We start from the raw sequence: 21,220 nt of genomic DNA, 5'->3' as shown, positions 1-21,220 counted from the left end.
TGGATGATATGTATGTTATATTTCTGGAGCTGTAGTATCATCCTCTGTGGCCGCGGTGGTGCTGCAGCCAGCGGTTTTCGGAGGATAGCTTCCAGAGGTTTGTGGTCGGATTCTACAATCACTCTCCGGCCGTAAATGTATTCGTGAAAACGCTTACAGCCAAATAAAACTGCATAAAGTTCCTTCTCTATCTGAGCATAATTCACTTCGGTGCTGTTGAGTGACTTGGAAGCGTAGGCAATGGGTTTTTCGTCCTGGAGCATGACAGCGCCGAGGCCAAATTTTCAGGCGTCTACTTGGAGTCTCAGTTCTTTTTGTGGGTCGAAGTATGCGAGCACAGGGTGGTCTGTTATCAATTTTTTCGTCTGCATGAATGCTTTGTCATGGTTTTTGTCCCATAAAAACTCACTGTCCTGCTTCAGCAGTTGTCGTAGTGGTGCGTTTATCTCGGAGAGGCGTGGTGCGAATCTGGCAAGATAGTTAACCATCCCAAGAATGGTTTCTAACTCTCCTCTACTTGTGGGTGGTTGCATGTCTTGTATCGCTTTCACCTTCACTGGGTCTGGCTTGACACCTTCTCGCGAGAGCGTGTGGCCGAAGTAGCTGACCTCTGATACACATATTTGCCATTTATCAGGATTTAACCTTACCCCTCTTTCTCTTGTGCGTTTCAGCATGGCCCTGAGGTTGTTGTCGTGTTCAAGCTTTGTCTTGCCGAAAACGAGTATGTCGTCGGCGATGGCAGCTACACCTGTGAGGCCCTCATATATCTCGTCGACGCGCCTTTGGAATTCGTCTTGAGCTGAATTGATTCCGAATGGCAGCCTCAGGAACCTGTATCTGCCGAATGGGGTGTTAAATGTTGTTAGTAGGGATGACGTTGTACTCAACTATATGGCCCAATAGCCTGATCTGGCGTCGAGGACGCTGAAGTACTTCGCTCCGGCGAGCTTTGTGGTGACATCCTCTAAAGTCGGTAAGGGGTAGTGTGGCCTTTTTATCGCCTTGTTGAGGTCTCTGGGATCCAGGCAGACCCTCAGCTTGCCAGTCTGGGGTTTTTCTACAACAACAAGAGCATTAACCCATTCTGTGGGCTCTGTCACTTTGCAAATTACGTTGCTCTCTTCCATCTTGTCGAGCTCTTTTTCAGTCTGTCTCGCAGAGCGATCGGTACTCTTCGTGGTGGGTACACTACTGGTGTGGCGTGTGGGTCGACATGGAGGTTGCACTCCCCTGGAAACTCTCCTATGCCCTGGAATACATCTGTGTATTCTTTAAGGAGGCTGTCTGTATCTGTGCATGGTTTCGCTTCTTCCTCGGCCACAGTTAGTATCAGCTTGATTAACTTAAGGTCTAGGCTAGCTCTCATCCCTAGGATGGGGGGTGCTTGGTGTGTCCACTATGTAGAATTCGAGCACAATGGAGGTGTTTTTATACTTGCACTTTAGATGACAGGTGCCTTTCACTTTCAGGAACTCACCACCATATCCTGAGATTTTTTGAGTGGTTGGTTTTATGGCAGTGTCTCTGAACAGTCTTTCAAATATCTGTACTGGAATTGCATTGGTCTGTGCGCCAGTGTCGATTTTAAATTTAACTTTCTGAGTCCCGATTTCAATTTCAGCATAAGCTTGTTCGTTACATTTTCCTGTGTTTTCACTTGTCAGTCCGTCAATTTAAAGTTCTACCTGCCCATCTTCAGTGTCTTCATCCATCGTGTGAATCACTTTTCTCGTGTGGTTGTTTGTATGTAGTTTTGACTTACAGTCCTTTGCAAAGTGATTGAATTTTTTGCATTTCATGCATTGCTTGCCTTTAGCTGCGCAGGCGCCGTCTTTGGTCGTATGCAGGCCGCCGCATCTATCACATTCTCTTTGTGCTGTGGCGGGCTCTCTCGGCCTGGCTTTGTGACTCGTGCGCGCTGATCTGTGTTCCGGTCTTCGGGCAATGGCGTGCACAGCGTTGTTATTGGGGTATTTGCTTCCAACCATCTCTTTGAGTTGGACTTGTGCTATCTCATGAGATCGTGCGATGTCGATGGCTTGGTCTAGCGTTAGCTCCGCGCCGTGGCTGAGCAACTTCTCCCGCACTCGCGGTGAATTTGTAGTGAAAACAATGCGGTCTCGCACCATCTCGTCGCTGTTGGGGTATCCACAGTCCTTAACTAACAGCTTCAGCTCCGTGACAAAGTGTTAAAAAGTTTCCCCATCACCTTGTGTTTTCTCATGGAAACGATATCTTGCATATATCGGGTTAGACTTTGGTGTGAGGTACACGGTGTACTTATCGTAGTATGTTTGTGTAATGTGTGTGTTGCTTTAAGAGAAACGTGATTACGTTGTTGTTCCAAGAAGTAGTTCGGCACATGCTGAGTTCACGGCTGAAGACGAGAATAAAAGGATTCTGTTGTCCCGTTAAGATCAGTGTTTTCATTAAAACCTTTACATGGTGTCAGAAGTGCTTGACGAGCACACGACCTAGGAAGAATGGCAAAATTCAACCCCCCGGAGTGTTTTCCATTTGATCGTCCGAATGACTGGGCTGACTGGAAACAACGTTTTCAGCGCTTTCGGAGTGCTACTAAATTGGATAAAGAAGATGGGGAAGTCCAGGTCAGTTCATTAATCTATGCCATGGGAAATGAAGCCGAACACATATTTAAATCATTTGCCTTTATTGAGGAGGATGACAAGAAGAAATTCGACATGGTGTTAAGAAAATACGATGAGTATTTCTTCCCTAAACGAAACTTGATCCATGAGCGAGCCTGCTTTTATCAAAGAGCGCAGCGTCCTGGTGAAAAGGCTGAAACCTTTATTAGAACTCTCTATGATTTATCGGAACACTGTAACTTTGGTGAACATAGAGATGAAAACATCCGGGATCGGATAGTCGTGGGCATACTTGATAAAGAACTGTCGCGCAGATTACAGTTAATGTCCGATCTGACGTTAGCTCAAACTATTCAAACTGTGCGCCAGTGTGAAGAAGTAGCGCTTCAAGTTCACCAGCAGGAGGAGGCGTGCGCTGCGATACAAGATATCGCAGAAGGAAGAGCAGCAGACAGAGGGAAACAGAAATGGAAACCTAAAAGGAAAAACGACAAAGAGCAAGGAGAACCAAAATGTGGTAGATGTGGAAAAATCAAACACAGACGACAAGAAAACTGCCCAGCAATAAAATCAACATGCAACAAATGTAAAAAAGTGGGACATTGGGAAAGAATGTGTCACAGCAGGTCAGTCAGAGAAGTGACAGAGACCGTTGCACAAACACAATATTTCCTTGGTGCTGTTACAAATTCACATAGAAATGATGAGCAGTGGTCCGTGAACATTTCAATTAGAAAGACACCAGTTAAATTTAAAATTGACACTGGCGCAGATGCAAACATCATGTGTGAAGAAACATTCAGCACGCTTAATCCAAAAAGAATGTTGGAGCAGACAAATGTTACACTGTGCAGTCCTGGAGGTCAACTGGAGTGCGTGGGGAAATCATCAAGCCAGTACCACATATAAAGGAAGTGTGTACACATTCCCAGTGTATGTCATCCATGGACAAAATGTGAACAATTTGCTAAGCAGATCCACTGCATCCTCAATGGGTCTGGTGAAACGCATTGAGGAAGTTCACAATGCATTTGGTGAGCATGGAACCCTTAAAACAGAACCTGTTAAAATCCAGCTTAAGGAAAATGTTCAGCCATATGCGGTACACACAGCACGCAGAGTTCCATTACCTCTTATACAAAAAGTAAAAGAAGAGTTGCGGCGAATGGAAGAAAACGGAGTCATAGAGCCAGTAACAAACCCTACAGACTGGTGCGCACCTATGGTGCCAGTACCAAAGCCAAATGGAAAGGTACGAATCTGTGTGGATCTGAAAAAATTGAATGAAGCCGTTAAAAGGGAAAGATATGTTCTGCCAACCGCAGAGGAGATATAATCGCAAAACTTAGTGGTGCAACAGTCTTCTCATCTTTGGATGCTGCCTCTGGGTTTTGGCAGATACCCTTACACCCAGAAAGCAGCAAATTGACCACATTCATAACACCATTCGGAAGGTACTCCTTTAAACGTCTTCCTTTTGGCATTTCAAGCGCCCCTGAAATATTTCAGCGGAAGATGGCAGAAACTCTCCTAGGGCTTGAAGGAGTATCTGTGTATATGGATGATATACTGGTGTATGGAGACACCATGGTACAGCATGACCAACGGCTTAACAAAGTATTGGAGAGAATTGAGACTGCTGGCTTAAAGCTAAACCGTGAAAAGTGTCTGCTGAGACAGCAACAACTTCACTTCCTTGGTCACTTGATCGACAGATCAGGCGTGAGACCCGATCCTGAGAAAGTCAGAGCAATCCGTGAACTCTCACCGCCACACAATGTTCAGGAACTAAAACGTGTACTTGGAATGTTTAATTATCTGGGCAAGTACATTCCAAATCTGTCAACAGAAGGCAGACCACTATATGAACTTTTGAGGTCAACAGCGATATGGACTTGGGCCTATCCTCAGGAAGCAGCATTCCAGCGCATAAAAGACATCCTTTCCACTTCTCCAGTTTTGTCATTCTACAGTGTGTCTCTACCCACTGCTGTTTCAGCTGACGCTAGCAGTTATGGCATAGGTGGTGTGTTACTGCAGCTGCACGATGGAAACTGGAAACCGGGTGGCGTATTGCTCACGCAGTTTGTCTGAGGCTGAGACCAGATACGCCCAGATTGAGAAAGAATGTCTGGCGGGCGTCTGGGCTTGTGAAAAATTCGAAAAGTACCTGATTGGCCTTGAACACTTCAAATTAGTGACAGATCACAAACCATTAGTACCTCTTATGAATAAGAAGGACTTGGACAATGTTCCGCTGCGATGTCAGAGGCTACTTATGAGGCTGATGAGATTTAAACTGACTGCTGAATATGCTCCAGGGAAAACTTTGTTGGTGGCTGATGCACTATCACGGAGCCCGTTAACATATAAGGAAAAGGACCTCAACACACACTCTGATGTGGGGTGTTACATTGCTGCTGTTGCTGAAGGCCTGCCCGCAAGCCCTCCAAAACTTGAAGCCATTCAGGCTGCTACAATGGCCGACAACAACTTGCAAATTGTTCGGAAGTATATCCAGTCAGGATGGCCAGATTATGTTGACAACATTCCAGTGGCAGTTCGACAGTTTTTTCCCTTTCAAGAATGAGCTGTCTGAGCACAACGGAATACTGACAAGAGGAAGCCGTATGTTAATTCCAGATGTCTTGAGAGCCGATATTCTAAACAGAATACATGATGGGCATCAAGGTCTGACGAAGTGTAGGGAGCGGGCCAGTACATCTGTGTGGTGGCCAGGCATTTCATCTGAAATCAAACAAAAGGTTCAGTCCTGTCAGATATGCCTAGAGATGAAACAGACACAGCAAAAGGAGCCCCTCATCTCAACACCCCTTCCAGACAGGCCTTGGAAAAGGCTAGCTATTGATCTGTGTGAGCACAACAAAGCACGCTTATCTGGTTGTGTCTGACTATTTCTCTCGATTTCTTGAGATTTTTCACATGCCAACAACTACCACCTCAGAAGTAGTGTTAAAACTGAAAGCACTTTTTGCCAGGTTTGGCTGCCCTGACGAAATAGTTTCAGACAACGGTCGGCAGTTTGTGAGCAGTGAGTTCCAGGAATTTGCAAAAGAATTTGACTTTCTGCACATCACATCTAGTCCACACCACGCTCAAGGAAATGGACATGCAGAGAGGGCAGTGCAGATTGCAAAGAGAATTTTGCAACAGAAAGATCCTCTTCTGGCTCTGATGAGCTACAGGGCAACACCTTGCATCTCTACAGGTGTTAGCCCGGCTGAACTACTTATGGGCAGAAAGATTAAAACGACACTTCCAATGCTTGAGACAAATCTTCAGCCTCGGTGGCCCAAATCTGAAAGATGTAAAGAGAAAAAGACTCCATGGAAAAGCAAAAGCAAGCTTTCTACTTTAATCGTCACCATGGAGCTAAACCCTTACCATTGCTGAGGACTGGCGATGCCGTACTCACTAAGTTAGACCATCAAAAGTCCTGGGGAACAGCTGATGTGGTCACAGGCATGAGTACAACTCCTCGATCTTTCACTATTGAGACACATCAAGGGACTACTCTGCGGCGTAACCGTCGTCACTTGCAGCTCATCCCTGATTCAGCTGGAGGAACTCAAACTCTGGTCCAAAAAGAACAATCATATGAACAGCAGCCTGAGTCTACTTTGAACACTGGGAAAACTTTGTCTCAGGCCCCAAACACAAAAACTGAACCCCTGATGACTAGATCTGGCAGAATAAGCAAACCAGTGAATAGATTAGATTTGTGAAAAAGGGGAAGAAGAAAGAAGGAATATATGCTAGTCATATTTTGTTTAATAGAGATTAGAAACAATTCTCATTCAATGTGGTTGGAATAAGCAAAATTAGAAAATAAGTTTTGTTTTGTTTAATGATGTTGAAAATTTCATAATACTAACGAGAAATATTTAAGGCTGTTCAGAAGAAAAAAAAAAACTGAAAAGGGGAGATGTAATGTGTGTGTTGCTTTAAGAGAAACGTGATTACGTTGTTGTTCCAAGAAGTAGTTCGGCACATGCTGAGTTCACGGCTGAAGACGAGAATAAAAGGATTCTGTTGTCCCGTTAAGATCAGTGTTTTCATTAAAACCTTTACAGTTTGTAGTTTCGTCGTGTCTTCGTCTGTTAGTGTCCATGTGTTAAAAATGTCGCGCCCTTTTTCCCCGATCCATAGGAGGAGATAGCTGCATTTATCCTGTTCGCGTTTCTCCCGTAGAGGTCCGGAGAATATTAGCTCCGCGTGCTGCTTGAAACGCCGCCATGCTTCTGGCAAGTTAGCCGATTCCCAATCCATCTTGGGTGCTGGGACGCCGAAACTATCCATGTTTCTCTCAGGACGTGAGTACTAGCCTCTACTCTGACACCATGTAATGTTTGTTCACTGGCTAAACTATATTACGGATGTAATAACTGGAACCGACACAGAGCTTTCTTCACTGTGTGCTTTCTCTAATCTCGCGGGATGCGAGATTTGCCCGAGGGCTACGGTGTCACTTTTAGGACATACAGTATCAGTCAGGATGTTACACTGATGATTTTCATTGTGTCGGTCAGCCATCAGTCAGTATTTGGCCCAGAAGCTAATAACCAGCATACCAGAACAAACTGCAGAGGTTATGAAGAACAAGGGTCAACACTGTAAATACTGACTCATTATATTTATTTTGCCAATAAAAGCCTTTAAAACTTATGATATACTTATCATTGTTTTTCAGTATACCATAGAAACATGTGGAAAAATAATCAACAAATAACTGAAGCAGCAAACTTTGCAAAACTCAAAATTTATGTCACTGCCAAAACTTTTGGAGATGACTGTATAGGTCCCGTTTTGGGACATCTACTACAGTTATCACAGAATAAATAATCTATTGAGTTTACAGGAGCTGAATGTTTGTGTTCATGTTCATATAAGTAAACCTTAAGTTCAATGGCCCCGTTTAAATAACATTATCAGACGATGACTGCAAGTGTACAGTAGCTGTTTTCATTGAGCTGATAAGGCAACATTCTCTGGAAAGAATGCAGTGTTTTATCCTCAATCTGCAAGGACCGATGCTAAGCAATGGTGCTTTGGAAAATTTATTGTTAAGAGACTCTACTGGAGAACAATCAATGAAGTTGAAGAGCACTAATGTCATTAGAGGCTTTATATTTGCCGTAGCTGTGTTTTTACGTGATGTAATGAATTTCCTCATACTGCTGATTTAATTATCTCAACCATCCCCTTTCTTCTGCATATGTAATCCACAACAATCTTGATGCTTTTCCATTATTAAAACAAGTCATTTATTCTTGACATTCTGTTCTTGTGACGTTGTTTCTTCTGCTTCAATTAACATTTCACTTATGCAAATGCAGAGTTATTTATTTTCTCTTTTATATAAGATTTGTTAGGTAGTGTATTGTGTACTTTTTGGTTTTAAGTTATTTTAAGGGAAAATATAATTTAACTGTGTAAGTCTATCTAGGACAAAAGCTGTTTTAAATGCAAGGAAACATCAAATATTAATTTACTGGAGTTAATTGATAACAGCAATTTGTCACAGTTCAATAGTTTAGAAGTTAGTGTTTTTCTGTCTCTTCATGTGATCTCATATGGACTGAATGACGGTCAGATCACATGACACCCATATTGTATTGGTGCACAGAAGCAAATAAATAAATAAAAATAATGTCTAAAACAGTTTTTGGTGAAACTTCTAACATGCCTTACACAGTATTGCATATATTCCTCATTTGATTGTGGGATTGATAATTGCCAAAAATAATGTGATTTATTTTATTTCTTATACAAAGTCAGAAGAGCTCATTGGCATGTTCATCATGGTTCTACATTTTCTGAACAAAGCCCGCCATTCATTTACTCATTCTTCACAAAGCCAGTAAATATGTTAAGATGTTAGCATGTTATTGTAAGGTCCACGCACACGGTCCAAGGAAGGTATCCGGTGCTGGCTGAAGGTTTCCTGCGTGTTCAGTCTTTTTAGCGCGTAGAGTTATTCAATTTAGGTTAAACTCAAATCTGACTCCATTTAATGATCTAATCTGACTCCATTTTGGTATCTAATCTGACTCCATTTTAGTATGACCTCGAATTTAGGTTGAAAGGCAAATTGGTTGTTTGTCTGTCTCTAATTATTATTATTCTCACATTTGATTATTCTATTTATTCTTTAATATTATTGTACTTGTTCATTCAGGTGCTCATGTCTCTAACAAGGATACAACAATCTACTAGAGTCAATAATTACAGAGTAAAACAGAATAAAATCAAATGTAACAATTTATTATCAGTCAGGTAAATATGTATTCTGCCAATTACATACCCAATTCAAAGATATCAAATCAATACAAGACATCAAATTCTCAAAGATGAATCTAAGAGTGAAAGATGCATACCTGACTTCTAGTGAAATACATAGTATGAAGTGAAGAGACACACACCACACTACGGGCTTTCTGGCTACAGAATCGCCCTGATCCTTTTGCTACAATCCTTTAAATACCTCAGACCAAGACAAACATCCCCCGAGATGAAGACAGAAACTAACAATTGGAATTTGATTAAGTCAGGTCCCAGACCAGTGTAGTTCACACCTCAAAAGGAACAGAAGGTAATTTACATAGAAGACCCTGGAAAAGGGCACTCCCATTACAGTAATCAAAATATCTCTTGACTCTTAGGATCTGTATTATCTTTTAGTCTACTTTTGTAAGGTTGAGATCATTGTACCAGGCACACTGAGACATTTCAAATGATACCAAACATATATAGTCACTTGTTGTATACACAAAACATTGCATAGATTTAGAGTGAGTTTCAGGTGAGGGAAAAAGGATGGGGATCATAGTGTGAGGAGGGAGTGTGATGGTGAGGTGTGAACTGCTAGGCATGGTGCATCTCTGATGGCACTGTTACTTATGCAGGAGGGTGTTCAAGAGAGTGTTCAAATGTTAATTATCAGGAAAATCCTTTGTTCTCTTAGGGAGAAGTCGTCCCTCAGTCCAGACGGTTTGACTCCAGCTGTAGTAAACCTTACTACATTTGAATTACAACTGGTTGAGGCGGCCAAGTATGGACCAGATTCCGGTCAGAGAATCAGGAGAGCAGGAGAAGTCTTTAGATTGAGACATTTATTTTACTCCATATGCATCTGCATATGCCTCTAGTATGAAATTAGATGTGTTCTACAAAGAAAAAAAGGAAATGATTACAAATTACTCACTATTAACAAATGTTTAAATTGCCTATAACATCTACTGACATAATAAAATGGCATAGCACCACTAGTATTTATCAGCAAATATACATTTATAACCCAAATATATTTAACAGAAATGTCTGTACTCAAAGTGACAATATGGTCAACAACAACACAATAAGGGACTGAGTAATGCCCGCTTGTATACGTAATTATATAAGTAAATACGTTCGTGACGGCTACATATAGTTGACATTATATATGACTCAGCAAAACAATCGCGGCCGCAAATAACCGATCAAACAGGACACCGCGAACAGTATAAACATCAGAAATAGCAATAGCATGCATAACATATAATTATTGGATACAATATTGTTCAGATTTACTTTTAATTATATGAACACATTACAGAAAACATAGCAGCAGCATAAACACAGACAGATAGCTGGTCTTCACTGGCAGGTAACAGTAATAAACGATAAGTAATAAATAGATAATTGAACACTCTAAGAAAGTCTATCAGGGGTGCTTATGTCATTATCCTCAAGATGAGGAAGAGGGATTAATCGCACAACCGGACGAGTGTAAGTTTTGTCTTTAACCTGGACTCTGACGATACGAATTCTACCATCAGCCCCAGGTAAGGTCGCTGTTATGGTTCCTACAGGCCAGAGTGAGCGTGGTAGTTGTGGATCTGCTACAAGTACTACTTGCCCTACTGTCAGTTCCCTGCCCTTGGTCGTCCACCCATCACCTCCCTACTGTCTGGGAGGTATCGGCGAATAAAGGCAGCCCAGAAACAATCAGCCAGCACCTGGCTATGTCTCTATCTTCGTTTTCCAAGCAGGTTGTTAGAGTCATACAAGACCTGAGGTGGCAAGGCATCTCAACGACCCATTAGTAGTAGATTTGGAGTCACAGGGTCCACATCCGCAATATCAGAAGATACGTAGCCGAGTGGCTTGGAGTTCAGGATGCTTTCAACTTCTACCAGAAGGGTCTGCAGCACTGGTTCCAGCACCGACTGCTCTCTGAGGACCACACGGAGTGCTGCCTTAACTGATTTTATTAACCGAATTTTCTGCTCCGCCAGCTGTTCCTGTAGCTTTGGTGACATGGCTTCAAAGGATTCCCGTAACTCCCGATCACCTCCAATGAAGTTGGTGCCATTGTCGCACAACAGCTCCATAGGCTTGCCGCGTCGGGCTATGAAGCGGCGCTTGGAGAGCAGAAAAGCGTCACTGTCCATATGCTCCAACAGATCCAGGTGCACACAACGTGTCGTTAAGCATTTGTAAATAATCCCCCACCTTTTCTCTTGACGGCGCCCAATTTTGACTGTGAATGGGCCAAAGCAGTCAACGCCAGTAGAATAGAAAGGTGGCTTATACAGATTTAATCTGCAGGGGGGTAGATCTGCCAGACGTGGGGTTTGAGGTTTGGCGCGCCAGAACTGACAGTCTCGACAGCAGTGCTGATGTTTACGAACTGCTTCTCGGCCTCGAAGTATCCAGTACTGGCGGCGCAGTTCTGACAGAACCCTTTCTGAGCCAGGGTGAAGGAGTCGTTGATCTGTCTCCTTAATTAACAGCTTAGTGATATGATGGCTAGGGTCTAATACAATTGGGTGTGTGGCCTCTGAGTCGAGGTCACTAGCATGCCGTAGCTGTCCGCCCGCTCTAATGAGACCAGTGGCATTATCATATTCAGGAGGAAGTGAGCCTAAGCGACTGGTTTGAGGAACAGGGTGTCCGACCTTTAAATGTCTAACCTCAGTAGGAAAGGAGTCCATTTGAGCCTGTGCCAGAAGTAGCTTTTCAGCTTCAATATATTCAGAAGCCTCTGTAGAATGGTCAGTGTTGGTGGTAGCCGCCCCATGCAGGGATCTAACAGTGGCCTGGACGAGCTCTTGCCATGTGTGGAATTGGCTTGGATCTGGAAGAAAACGTCTAAGTAATGAAACAGCTCCAATAAAGGCAGATTTCTTTAATTCATTGCAGTCAGGCTCTCCTTCAGTTTTGGGCATTGACGGCCATTGGTCAGGTGACTGATTCAGGAAGGCTGGACCTGAGCTCCACTGATGAGGGCCTGTTAACTCGGTCAGTTTAAGACCTCATGTGATGTGGTCAGCTGGGTTGTGACTTGAATCCACATACCTCCATTCAGACATCTCTGTTAAAGTCTGTATCTCTGCCACACGTGTCCCTACAACCTTGTAGCGGCATTATTCAGATGTCAACCAGTACAACACAGTGGTAGAGTCAGACTAGAAAGTGACTTTGTGGACAGGTATGGTCAACTCAGTTTGGATCACTTTGCCCAACTGGGCGCCGGTAAGGGCAGCACACAGCTCCAAACGAGGTATTGACAGGCATTTACGAGGTGCTACTCTAGACCTGGCCAAGACAAAGGTAAGAATAACCTGTCCTTGATCATCTGTGGTGCGTAGGTATGCCACTGAACCGTAGGCCCTTTCCGACGCATCACTAAAGACATGAAGTTCTCGGATGGCCAATGGGTTGTCAGAGGCTGTGGTGTATGCTCGAGGAAACTGCAGCTTGGTAAGTGTTGGGAGCTCTCCTACCCAGGTGAGCCAACTTTCTCTCAAATGTAACGGCTCTATGGGGTCGTCCCAACCAAGATTGTGCTTCCAGAGGTCTTGAATAATAACTTTGGCCCTGGTCGTGAATGGGATAATGAAGCCCAAAGGGTCATACTGTCTTGCCAAAGTTTTATATATATTCCTCATGGTAGGCTCAGCAGTCTTTACAGAACGTAAGTTGTACCCCAGAGTGTCATTGATGCAATCCCACTGCAGACCAACAGTGAGTTCCTGAAGATCCGTGCTGCTTTGTGTTAACCAGCGCTCACTGTTTGCAGACCTGGCCTCTGGAGGTAGGTGTTGGGTTACAGATGGCACATTACATGCCCACTGTCTAATCTCGAAGCCCCCTTCGGAAAGGATCTGGCGCAGCCCATCCACTATCTCTTTAGCCTCACTTGTCGTTGGTACACTGTGAAGGCAGTTGTCGACATAGAATGAATGTTCCACAATATCAACTAAGTCAGCCATATCATCTTTGTGCCCCTGGACATGTTGTTGAAGGGCATGGATGGCACAATAGGGGCTGCATGTAGTGCCAAATGGAAGCACTTGCCACTCATATATCTCAGGTTCTACTTCCCTGTACATGTCTCTCCAAAGGAAACGCAGTATTGATTTGTCCTGGGGGAGAACCGCCATTTTATCTGCATGGAGTAAGCTCAGAGGGGCTTTTCTCAGCAATGGGGTAGCATATCGTTGTACATGGTCCACCGTCACTCTGATATTGGCATTTTGTAGCAAGGTGTAAGCCTCTTTGTCCTTTTTGGACCTGGTAATCATCTTAGTATTGTATGGGAGGGTGTCAACTTGCCAGAGTCTTTCCACATGATGAATCAGGTCATCACGGGTTGGAACTGTCATAATGTGGAGGCACTGCTGATTTCCCCTTGAGGGCTGCCACGGGACTCATCGGGCCTTGGAGAGACCATCCAAGTTGTGTATGAACTGCAATGGGTCCCCCTACCGGGCCTTTGCATATGGGCTGAACAGGTGTCAGGAGAAGCGGCATGTCAGACCCAATAAGAAGCAGTGGTTTCACTCTGTCCATAGGAGGCAGTGGCAGGTCCTGCAGATGTCGATAGGCCTTCTGGAGGGCAGCCACTGGGTAGTTGTGTTCTGCTAGACACAGACCCATAGCAGTGAATGCATTGTGTATAGCAAACTTCCTCTTAAGCTTGGATAATGAAGACACCTCAAAAGATACAGATGACCCTGCAAGTTTAGTGTGACACTGGTGAATTGTCTGCAAGGGGAGCAATTCAGGGGTACCAGATAATTTAACCCTCTGAAGTCGATTAACGCGTATACGCGTTTTGGGGTATTTTCTCCTGATAACCCCGAAAAGAACTTAAATTACACTTTCAGTTTTGATCGTACAGATAAGAGAAATACATCAATCGAATCTGTAAAGGGTCTACTTTTTTGTATACAGACATAATAACAACAAAACTTTGTGCACTTATAAAATAAAGATAACAAACCAGGAGTGCTGTCTGCAGCCTTTGTCTGCGCTTATCTTCAGTTACAAACGCGTCATTAAAATGAACTGTAACTCAGTGAATACTCAACACAGAGACATGAGAGAGATATCTATAGAAAGGCTGACATGTCTACTTTTACACTAAACAAGCGCTACCGAAAACAAATATTCTGTGATAAAGTAATCCATATGAAAACAACGCGATGTCCGTTTTTCACGTTTTCACATAACGTGTAAACATTTTACTAGTTAGACTTTTTCCAAAGACTTTTTCCAAACTATAATTCCTGACTAAATGTATAATCAAGTGAAATATTATGAAGTTTCAATAACAATATACACTACTATACCATTCAAAAGCTTGATGTAAATAATATAAATGTAACAATAAATGTAACTGTAACAAATGTAATAAACAATACTGTTCTTTCAATTTATCCCCCCTAAAAAACCTGAAAAAAATATTCTCAGCTATTTTCAACATTAATAATAATAATGATAATAATGATAATAATAACAATAAATGTTTTTTTGTAGAAAATAAGATTGTTAAAAGGATTTCTGAAGGATTGTGTGACCGGAGTAATGATGCAAAAAATTCAGTTTGAAAGTCAACTTTGATTGTTCCTAATAAACTGTTTAACTGCACTCACAAGTGAATATTAAAAATAAAAACTAAATAAACTACAAACATAAAATTATATACATTTATTTTGTCCTCACATTCTTTCTTGTAACTCATCCCTCTCAGTGACACAGCTGACTGAATGGCTCATTATGCAGCTCATTATGCAGGCCTTTGTCTTCTCAGGTGTGAATTCATGATAGTTGACGCCCTTATTCGCATATGACTTTTACCAACAAAAAGTGTCTTAGAAAATTTAAATCAATATATTGTTTTCTGTAAGTGAGTAAACAAGATGATTTTCACATCATTTAGAAAAAAAAATTCTAGGCTACAAGCTCCAGTTCTCAAAAGTTCCGGGAACAAATTTTCTGTATGTGTTTTATTGCCTTATTCAAGTGATTTAACATTTTTAGTTTTTCACCAACCACGCATAACATTTTTTTTCTCAAAAACACAATCATGTACATACATGTTGCTCACATATTATTATAACCCAGTTTGTGCTGATTACAATGAGATTAGACTTTAGCCATTTGGTTATTTATAAGAAACTGAAAAAAGCACAAATGTCAGGGCATGACAAAACTTCTCCAGGCCCCAAAATACCCTTAGACTCCAGAGGGATAAGCTGCTGCACTTCTGGCTGAAGCACTAATGTTCTCTCTGACCCGTCATCAAGAACTGCGTGAGTTTCCATGGTTTGCTGACCATTGTGTAGAAGGACTTTAACCACTTTCAGCATGACCTTGGGTGAATGGTTAGGACGATCAAGGTAAATCCTAGTTGGTGGCAAACTGACCATGAGAACAGCTCTGGAAGTATCATCAACAGAATCATGCAGAACTGTAAGATGTAACTCTTTACAAACACCACATGTACGCTTGAGGTTGCAGACCTTCACTACATGAGTTCGGCCACACCTCCAGCAACGTTTTCCCTCTTTAATCCAAGTGATAATTTGAGCTGTAGTTAGTTTCTTAAACTGGTCACAGGCATTGAGGTAATGATCCCTGCTATCACAATGAGGACAATATGGCCTGGGCTTCGGCTTTGAGCTAGATTTCTGTGCTGCAGTATCAGGACCTTTCGTGCCCCTCTCACTGGTCAACAGAACCGGTGTAAATCGCTCCTTTGGACGAGAAGATGTTGTAGGTTTACCATAGGACTTGGGTGAGTCGCTCTGAAACAAGGCTGCAGCTCGGGTGGAAATATGTTTCGCCTGGGACTTAATCTCTAACCACGAAGCCAGATCGGGGAGTGTATAGGTTTTGTCTGTGCCTGTCTGGAGAATACCCTTTAAAAGGCAGTATTCAACAAAGCTATCACGATAGGCAGGTGGCAACTTGCTGAGCAGATGATCCACATGAGAGCCACACATGAGCTCGAAACCATTCTGACCTTCAAGAGTCCTCAACATGCCTACCAATGATTGCACTGACAAGGCAAAGGAGTCAAAGGCATTAGCATCGCCCAGTCTAAGTGGTGGACTGTTCATAATGGCACCCAGCTCTGACTGCACAAGTTGTCTTGGCTGCCCATACTTATCCTGAAGTGCCTGCAGCGCAGCTGAGTATGGATGCGAATGATACATGTAGGCTTTAGCTAGCTGCTGAGCACTGGGAAGCTTCAAATGGCTTAACAGGACGTGGTATTTGTATTGCTCACTGAGATAGCTGTGATTACTTAACAAATTGTCCAATGCCAATTTTAACAGTGCAAAGTCACTCTCATTACCACTTTCAAACACTGGTAGCTTAGGTTGTGGGATGCCATAAGCCTGAGGCATATAGTAGCTCTGTACCAGGGTATGCAGAATGTGTGTGGGGAAGGTGCAGGAATGAGGGTGGCTGAGCAAAGCTAGCATTAGGTGGCATAGCTGATGCCTGCTGGCTAGTAACTGGAGGTTGCAGATGATATGCATGTGTGCTCACTGGAGGGTTCAATGATTGACGTATCACATATGGACTTGTAGACAGCTGTGGCACAGACGGCATGCTCATATTCATGGAGTGCGCAGCAGTGGACTTAACTGTGGCTAATGAGGAGGGCTGAGGTACCACATATGATGCTGACATCACTGTGTGTAATGGCGCAGTTATAGCGGCAGCCTGAGATACTGTAGAGACTGGTGACGAAACTGCTTGTGGCAAATGGAGTGCTTTAGGGAAAAAAACACTCACGGATTCAGTGGTAGGTAATGTCAGCCTGTGGCCTGAGTGACAGCTGTGATGTGTCTTCCAGCATTATCTGATCACCTGAGGAAGGCTGTACAGATGATGTCACGGCTGGTGACTGAGTAAAGGGCTGCTGAGACAACAAGTGAGACTGTGGACTCATGGCTGGACTACTCTGATTGGTTTGAGGTGGAGGCAAAGGGCTGGCTGGTGAGCCTGGATGCATAGGAGTGGCTGAACAAGAGTCTTTAATAAGCATGGTAGATACAAGGTTTGCTACCTCGAGTTCGGTCTCTGCTTGTTGCAGCTTGCGCTGTCTCTCTAGATGCTTGGACAAAGCCTCCTTAGCTGCGAGAGCCTCTTCCTGAATGCACTGAGCTTCTTTGCTTGTGTCTGCAGCCGCTGATATTCCATGTCAGCGAGTGAGTCCTCCTGTACCTGCTGCCGGAGACTGTCAAACTGTCTCTGCTTTATCTTCTCCTCCAAAACAGCAGTCTGGACATTAGAGAGTTCTGGTGGAAGATAAACGCCAGTGGAGGTAATGGAATGCCTACTGGTCCTGGAATGAGAGCTGGTACTGCTGTGGGACGTTTTCCTCGAGCTGCTTCTACGTTGACTGGGACAGGGGGTAGAAACTTTAGGAGGATGGTCCTCTGCGGGCCGGTAGCCAACCTCATAATCATCCAGGTGAGGCGGAAGATTTGTCCTGCGGCGAGGTCTTTCCATTGTCTCTGTGTCACTTACTGTTGGGTCCATACTGGTTTGATGTTGCTCTTAATCCGGCTCGAAGGACCAAACTAATGTAGTAAACCTTACTACATTTGAATTACAACTGGTTGAGGCGGCCAAGTATGGACCAGATTCCGGTCAGAGAATCAGGAGAGCAGGAGAAGTCTTTAGATTGAGACATTTATTTTACTCCATATGCATCTGCATATGCCTCTGGTATGAAATTAGATGTGTTCTACAAAGAAAAAAAGGAAATGATTACAAATTACTCACTATTAACAAATGTTTAAATTGCCTATAACATCTACTGACATAATATAATGGCATAGCACCACTAGTATTTATCAGCAAATATACATTTATAACCCAAATATATTTAACAGAAATGTCTGTACTCAAAGTGACAATATGGTCAACAACAACACAATAAGGGACTGAGTAATGCCCGCTTGTATACGTAATTATATAAGTAAATACGTTCGTGACGGCTACATATAGCTGACATTATATATGACTCAGCAAAACAATCACGGCAAATCGCGGCCGCAAATAACCGATCAAACAGGACACCGCGAACAGTATAAACATCAGAAATAGCAATAGCATGCATAACATATAATAATTGGATACAATATTGTTCGGACTTACTTGTATTATATGAACACATTACAGAAAACATAGCAGCAGCATAAACACAGACAGATAGCTGGTCTTCATTTGCAGGTAACAGTAATAAACGTCCCTCTAGGAAACATGTATTGAACTTTAGTTCCAAGTTCCTGAAATGGTCTTTCTGACACCAGCCTTACAGTTTTTCCCCCTTTGGCACCATTGGCCATTCACAAAGGTTCTGGCGGTGTCACTTCAGTCTTTGCAAGGTGGGTAGTTGTAGGGGACTGAGAGTCAGGATAGCGTTGGTGGACGACTTTATCGATCCGATGAGGTGTCTGAAATAGCAACATTGGAAGAGCGTGAAGGAGAAGATGAGTGTGCTTCCAATAGCACATCCTCGAAGCATCCAGTCCCACCAAGTGTATCCAGTCTGAGTCGACCGAGTAAATGAGCTAAACAGAATCTGTGCAGTCTTTCGCAACAAGTTTGTCTCCACTTGCACTTGAGAGAGGTGGTATTCAGTTTGAAGGATGACTTTCTGTACTAAGTCCATCATCTTGACCAATGTTTGTGTCCCGTGTTCATAGAAGGTGTCGTCCCACCATTGGGAGACCTCTGCGTCCTGTGGCGTCCTTCCAAGGATGTTGATCTGGCCCATAGAAAAGTCCTCTGTCACTTTCAAGCAAAATGAGTGATTAGCAGGGCAGGTCAGTCCTCCATATGTAAAAGGATTCATCTCACTGATGATGCACCACTGTGTATGAGACAGTTGAACAGCATTTGAATGGCCATGTAATGATTGAACATCTATGAGTTTAGTATCATTGGGAGAGAAAGTTTGTATTGTGTTACATGTACAAATAACATAATTGTGAGTTTCATGACAACAAGTGCGACTGGTAAACAGTACCCTTCAAAGTCATATATCTAGTGAGGTGGTCCCATTTAATTACCTGATCTTTTACTACCATGCCAATAGAGAGTGGAATTTGGATAAACTTGGTCTGGGTGGATTAAATGAAAAGTAGCAAAAAGTCTGTGTAACATATTTATAAAAATGGTATGCATCAATAAAACATATGATAATAATAATAAAAATCCAATCACAATTATGAAGGTATATATAATAATCACATTGTTCATTCAGAAATCTTCCAATGCAAGCCACTTATGTAGATCTAGGGTTTCTAAAAAGTGACTTAGATCATGATTTAGAATTTTTCTAGAATGGAGATTCTGAATTCCTTGTAACAGGTGTGTGTGTATGTGTGTGTATGTGTGTGTTTGTGTCACTGGATATCTGATATACAGGCTAAGTCACAGTTGATGGTTTGGTAAAATTGTACATTTTATGATTGGTTGATAGAAAAGAAGTGCAGTCACTTCACATTTAATAATTTTGATAAGGTTTTTTTTTTATTTATTTTTTTTTTTATTAGTGATGTGTTGGGAAACCAGGGGCCCTCTGGCTTGTCAACCACCCTAATAACAATCCGAAAGATTCAATAGTTTAAATTTTAAAGGCTTGTGTTCAAAATTTACACCATCCATCCGTGACTAGACGTGCAAATGTGTGTTACAGTGTTGTTCCATGAGTTTGCAGACACACACACACACACACACACACACACACACATATATTTAGCATGGGATTAATTTTGTTGTCCTGTGTGTGTGAGGCTATGTGGTTCTGTCAATGTGAAAATGGACAATAGATCTTTAGTGGAGTACCACATTTGTAATCTAAGCCATCATTGTCTTCTGTGTGTAGTGTACAGACTGGATAGTCTATATGAGGTTATTATGCAATGGTGGAGGTGTGTGTTCTGTGCTCATGTCTGGGAGATGAATGGAGTCTAATCTATAGCAATCTGTGTTGCAAAAATTTTGTTCCGGTTCTAATCCGGGAGGCCATATAGATATTTGTGTAGTAATGCTCTCCTGTGAGGTGTGAATGGCCCCTTCAAGTGTCTACACATTCATTTCCCACATTTCAGGTAATGTAACAATTCTGCTGTCTTGGCTTGATGCAGATGGGACCAGGCACCTTCCTGGTATCTGTCCTCCAAAGAATCGCAGTGGTCAACCTGATGCTTCCCTTTGCAGTCGAGCCTTCACAGTCTGCTGTGCCATGAGCATTAGAGACCCCAGTTGTTGCTGATATGTGAGGAGAGCATTTTCATTAAGACAATTGTGAATCACACTGTGGCCACATGGCAATTCTATGTTCCTATGCATGGCTTGACTGCAGCTATATGTAAGATAGCAGAGTGTACCACTCAGGAGACAAACAAATTCAACATGGATAGACACACCTGCAACTTGAAATTGCTATGCAATTCCAGTATTAAAGTTATTCCAATTTTACACAAGACACTTTGTCTAGTATGCATGTAGCATCTACAACCTTAAACCTAAGTGTTTCACACACTTACAGTAAACCAGTCATGTGTTTTTTAAAGAATAAACTCAACTAAATGTGTACATTTAGTAGCACAAACAACTATAATGTGTGTTCTATGCGCACAATGTTTAGCACAATTATACATTTGAAAATACAAACAGGATTATTGAAATTTAGATGTTTCCATATTAAATTCATTGCTATTAAGCTGCTAACCCACTAGCAAGTGAAGTCAATAGCTGGAGGCCTTGCATGAACAATGCCGTTAACTCACTAAGAGTTTTACTTGAGGAAGACTTGTTACATGTAAACCCCTGATCTTTGCCTTTAGAAAGTGATATCCTACGTTTCAGAAAATAAGGTGGAGGTCTACCCCTTCCCAGTGACCAGCATTTTTCCTCTGTATGGCCTGTTTTCTGACAGGAAGAACAAAACCTGCTATCTTTGCCACAGGTTTGTTTGCTGTGTTCTCCTTAAGTTTGAGGATTTTTTTATGACTCTCTAATACTTTCTTTACACCATGCATTCTGGTATATGACTCTGCGCTATTATGGTGCTGCATGCTTTTGTGGACATGCTTTTCAGACCCATTGATTTTAGGAAAATTCCCTTCTGTTAACCACTGTGCAGATGCAATAGTGTGGGGCTTTGATTTCCTTCTGTTTTCTATCCTTGAACCCCAATCTACAATCGCTCTGAACGTGTTTTCGGCTGAATCTGCTCCGTTTAACAATGCATTTTGGACTGGAGTGCCAGCATTGTTCTTTATGAG

At 42.5% G+C, this 21,220-nt stretch overlaps 1 pseudogene; it reads right to left on the bottom strand.

The window, feature by feature from the left end:
• Positions 1 to 16,313: 16,313 nt before the first annotated feature.
• Positions 16,314 to 19,638, bottom strand: LOC109074295 (annotated as a pseudogene).
• Positions 19,639 to 21,220: the final 1,582 nt, after the last annotated feature.

Source organism: Cyprinus carpio, chromosome A3 (genome assembly GCF_018340385.1).
Source record: "Cyprinus carpio isolate SPL01 chromosome A3, ASM1834038v1, whole genome shotgun sequence".
NCBI lineage: Eukaryota > Metazoa > Chordata > Actinopteri > Cypriniformes > Cyprinidae > Cyprinus > Cyprinus carpio.
The sequence above is the reverse complement of the archived record's forward strand: the minus strand, read 5'-3'. Positions and strand labels throughout refer to the sequence as shown.